Consider the following 5,334-nt stretch of genomic DNA (forward strand, 5'->3'; position numbering starts at 1 on the left):
GAGAGGGATAGAGGGGGCGAGAGCCAGATCATCATTCCCAAAGATATGGCTTTAACCTCTGCTCCCTCCTGCCCTCCAGCTCTGGGAGACCCCGGCAAGCCAAGAACCTTCTCCAAAAGGGAGGGGAGGGGGGTGCGGGTGGGGGGGGAGGGCCTCTGCCGGGCGCCATCATCTCTCCTCCACCACACAGCTGACAGACACTTGAGAACTTTCCTTCCCAAGCCCGTATCCTGCTGGTTCAGGGCAAAGTGTTCAGCTTTCCCACCAGGATCAGTGAGGAAGTGGCCTGGTTTGGACTCAAACAGACTGATTTGTTTTCTCAACAAGGCCTCCGCTCAGTTCAGGGAGCCCCAGTGATGCCCATTTTTCCAGGGTGCCTCTCCCACCCTCCTCCCTCTCCCCGCTCTGAGAACACATCACCTAGTGTCTGTAAGGCTTCTGCTTCTTGTTTGACATCCCTTATTTACAAAGCAAACAGAATGTTCCTTTTAACACACATCATGCTAAGTTTATTAATGCAGAAAACAATCCCAGGGGGCCGACCCAGGGGACCCTTGAAACCTGCCAGCACAAACTCTTCAAACGCTCAGCCCGTCAGATCCTCCAGGACAATATTTCACACAATGGAGTAAAAATAATATTTTTCTTTGGACCTTTCCAGCCGCTTTTGTGGCGAGCAGACAGAAATTATTTTCTTACTCTGCTCCCAGAGCAGAAATCTGGACGAAGCTGCGTTTATTTGTTTAACACAATGATTTCATCCTAAATGTCTCGACAGCAAATAGTTGGTGGTTTAATAAAGGGCCTTTGAAAGGAGGCTGGAGCTGGGGAAATGTGAGGCATGCAGCTCGCAGGGGCCGAGCAGATCGCGGGCTGCTGAGACTGGGTGCCCCCTCCGCTTGCCTGGGAGCCCTGGGGGTCGTGGCATGTTATTGCTCCCTGATCAGAACAATTTGTGCCGCTTCCATCCTGGAAAAGGAAGGAGACTGACCTTTTGTTCACGAATCCCGGAACTTCCCCAAGACCAGCCCTGCCAAATACAGACAGACATAACCCAAAAGCAGATACTTGAACCTGCGTGAAGAAAATAGGCCTTTTGTACTTATGTCTGCCTTCCCATGATTAAAAATTATGTCCTGTGTCAGCCAAATGTTGGCTGCTATTCTGGTGCCAGCCCAGAGTTCTGCAGCCAGGGCAGTGATTAGGAGAAGGGAGAGGGATCAGAGCCAGCTCAGGCCTGATTCCCCAGCGAGCAGAACCTACCCAACCAGGGCCAAAGCCCCCAAGCTTTCCAACCTGCAGTTAGAGGTGTCAACAAAAACTCAAAAAACTCATTTGCATTTCACTTCTTTTCCTTGGGAAGAATTGTAAGGGGCAGTGAAATGGAACAAGCAGAACACAGAGGAAAAGAACCAAGAGAAGGTCATGAGTGGCGTAACAATTGCCCAGGCGGCCCCGATTGCAGCTCCATCATTTTACAGCACAGGAGGGAGGCCCAGAGAGGGGCAGTGATGTGTCTGAGAGCACAGAGCTATTAGAAGAAGAGCCATTGCTGGAACCAGGCATCTAACCTCCAGGGTTGAAGGGGAAAGGGCCTAATCTAGCCTTACAGCTGACAAAACGAAAAAGCTGAATTATGGGTCTCATTTTTTCCAACTGGGACTTGGTTCGAGGTGATTGGATGCGATTCAGTTCTTGGTGATTTTGGTTCTTGGAATAATTGATTCAGATCTAAATCAGTTCCTGGCTAGAACAGTGAAGAACAGAATATGTTTACACACACACACACAGAGTTATATTTCCAATTATTCACTTATTCATTGAAGAGTGTATAAAAATGCATATATATTTAAAAGACAATTAAAATGACTTATAATAATATATTTCTGGTAACTTATTGATAGATCTCTGCTCAGTCTTTTCTCATTGCTTCTATATGTTTTTATTATATATATATATTTACAAAATTAAGATCTCAACTGCTTTATTTTTAAAATTACATAATTTGTGCTTAATCACTTTCCATATCATTAACAGACTTTCTGAAGTGTGTCCTTTGAAATGCTACTTGGTATTTCATCATATGATGTGACTGTCATAATTCTTTTCCCCATTACCATAAAGTTGGTCATAGGACAGAATGTCTTTGAGTAGGTCTTGAAGAACAGTCCCTGAAAGACTGATGGGCTGTGTGGGAAGTGGCCTTCAAATTCTTTCAGCAATTTAAATCTCTTTCCTCCACCTCTGAGTGGCTTCAGATTGCTTTCAAATGTAGCTGCCTACCTCACTCCCAGCTCTCTTTTATCTTTTTCGTTTCTTCTTTTTTCTACTTTTTTCCTAGACCCAAAACAGACAGATTCCTTACATTTGCATATTTTATAACCTCGAAGAGTTTTTATAGAAATGCTCTCATTTAATCTTCATAAAAACCCTACAGCATGGGCAAGGCAGAATGATCCCAATTTTATATGAAGGAAAAATGAAGCAGGCAAAAAATAAAGGAAAAAAGAATTATCTCAATTTTATATTCAATGAATGTATTTTGAGTGCCAACTATTTGCACTTTGGTAGTCACTTAAGGAAGGGCATAAGTAAGTCCATCCTTATCTCAAGGAATTTTCAGTCTAGTGGGGGCACTTTTAAGGGATTCAGTAGATGACGGCTGTTATTATTTTTGGCTGAAATGACTCGCCTTCTGTCAGGTGATTAGTAAGTGGCTCAGGAAAATGAACCAGTACGTCCTCTGCTTTCTGTACTCTACTCCCTACACTATGTGACTGTTAGTCAAGGGTAGGTCCAGAATAGGGGGGATGGTCAGGGTAGGTGGATGATGGGGAACCTTTAGAATTCCCTCTTCTTCTTCTCAAGCTCCAGTGAAAAGACTTCACACTTGAGACACTAAATTCTCCTGAGAGGAGTCAGTCCATGGATTAATGCTTTCTTTGTGCTGGCGGTAGAGATGACAGTATTTATCTTTTGATGAACAAATGGTTGTTTGGGATTTAGCTACTTCTACATCTGTGAAAGGATAAAAAACAAGAAAGGAAATAAAAATTATTAATCATCTCCCATGTACCTGTCTCTGTAGTAGGTGCTTTACATGCATTATTTCATTTAAATTGGAACTCACAAGAAGCCTGTTTTATTCATCATTGTATTACTTTGGACCTAGCGGAATGTTTGCCACATAATAAGCATTGAATAAATGCTGAACTAATGAATGAATTCTCATTTTACAGATAAGAAAATTGAGGTCTGAGAACTTAGGCAACCAGTACCAGGTTACATAGCTAGTAAGTAATGGAATTGGGATTCAAACCCAGTCTGCCTGGCTCTAGAATTGTGCTTTTCCCACTGCTGCACCCTTGGTAAACTGTGTACATGCTTCAGGCTTTGGATGGACTGTTCAGTTATTATGGATGTGGTGAAAATCCAATTCATCGTGCACGGACTACCTTTGGGTCCATTGTTTCCTCTTTCTACAGTCCTAGCATTTTGCTATGAAGACAGCATTTACTGTTGTGTTTTTGCTGGTTGGCTGTCCTCCTCTAAGCACTGGACACATCTTCCTTATATCATCACTTGCACTGGGGCTCTGGATCCTTTAGAGTGGAGAGTATGTTGTTTTCAGCACTGCAAGAGATATTTTTACATTCTTTTCGGAAATGTGAAGAACTCTGGGCCGAGCACAGTGGCTCACACCTGTAATCCCAGCACTTTGGGAGGCTGAGGTGGGCAGATCACTTGAGGTCAGAAGTTCGAGACCAGCCTGGCCAACACGATAAAATTCGTCTCTACTAAAAATGCAAAAATTAGCTGGGCGTGGTGTCATGCACCTGTAGTCCAGCTACTCAGGAGGCTGAGGCAGGAGAATCGCTTGAACCTGGGAGGTGGAGGTTGCAGTGAGCTGAGATCACACCATTGCACTCCAGCCTGGGCCACAGAGAGAGACTCTATCTAAAAAAAAAAAAAAGAAAAAAGAAAAAGAAAAACAAAAAAGAAAAAGAAAAAAAGAAATGTGAAGAACTCTGGTCTCCCTTTTTAGAAGCTAAAGCAAAGAATGAAGTTAGGTTTTGCAGATGTTCCCTCAAGATGTGCTTCAGTTGCATTACTAGAGACCCATTGTGCAGGGAGAAGAGGGCAGCTAAAGGAGCTGCCTCTTTAAATCTTAGAATGTCAGTGTTCTCATTTGGCTTGACTTCTTAGTCTTTGCCAGGGAGCTAATTGTTAGATCTTGAAGGAAAATCTCTTGCTAGCAAGACTACCTGCTTCTTGCATATATCTTTAAGCCCGTTGTATAGACCATTGCATAGATTCCTAAGGGGAATTTAGAATCCAGGTGCTTATGTTTCATGCATTTCCCAGATCTAACATATAAGATTTGGAGAACAGTTTTATGAAATAAAATCAGAGCCAACTACTCTGAGGCCGAACACCATTTAACGTTATTCTTTCTGAATAGTGAGATTTTTGCTGATAATAAACACATCGACATAAGAAAACAAAGATCTCTGACGGGTTATAGGCACTCTCTGGGAATATCTAGTTGATACTGAAAGGCCATGTCAGGACTGTGTGGGAAAGAAAATTGAAGAGTGTCAAGGAGAGTTGCTTTCAGCTCTGGCAGAGAACACTTTGAGTTGCTTTTTTATTCCCTTACCCCTACCCTGTCCCAAAACTCACGCCCATTGCTCAAGTATACAGTGTGCTTGGACCAAACCAACACCAGCAAAGTATTTTCTGGACTGCTCCAGTGTGATTTGTCTTCATCACCCAAGTGTGAGTCTCACCCAAGCAGTCTCTGGGTGTCTTTTGTAAAAGAGAGAGGGTTTTTCCAAAATAGAAAGTTTTGTTTTGCAATTTACAAAAAGTAACAGGATCCTTTCTGAAAAAGGATTCTGTTTTGAATCCCAGAACATAAACTGACACTCCCAATCATCACTTTCACTTTAGAAAACTTAGACTGTATCTTGCGGGCTCATTATCTGTCAATTTCCAGCCTGAACCAAATCTAAGCCACTCCATGGGGAGATGCCCTAAGGAACATTTTTCGGCCCACTTTTTGAGACTTGCAGTATGTATTCCTGACATGTACATATATAAATGATGTAATCGATTTGGGATACTGAGCAGATCATTCAGATGTAGTGCCTGGCTTAGAATAACTTACCTTCTGGTTCAAAGCAACCAGGTGACAGAGTTCTCCTAAAACCTCAAAGTTCTGCTAACATAATAAAGCCTTCTTTACTTATCATCAAATCACTTCAAGCTCAGGAATGACTTTTAATATCCTTTTTATGACATGTCATATCTATTACAGGTCAAAAGGAGTTC

General features: G+C 42.6%; 1 long non-coding RNA gene across 1 annotated transcript; it reads right to left on the reverse strand.

The window, feature by feature from the left end:
* Positions 1-486: 486 nt before the first annotated feature.
* Positions 487-1,411, reverse strand: LOC107974650 (uncharacterized). Its single transcript, XR_001717541.2, has 2 exons — positions 1,297-1,411; positions 487-969 (listed from the first exon to the last, which is right to left on the reverse strand). It is a non-coding gene; the product is annotated as an uncharacterized LOC107974650 (long non-coding RNA).
* Between the last annotated feature and the right edge of the window lie 3,923 nt (positions 1,412-5,334).

This window comes from Pan troglodytes, chromosome 4 (genome assembly GCF_028858775.2).
Source record: "Pan troglodytes isolate AG18354 chromosome 4, NHGRI_mPanTro3-v2.0_pri, whole genome shotgun sequence".
NCBI lineage: Eukaryota > Metazoa > Chordata > Mammalia > Primates > Hominidae > Pan > Pan troglodytes.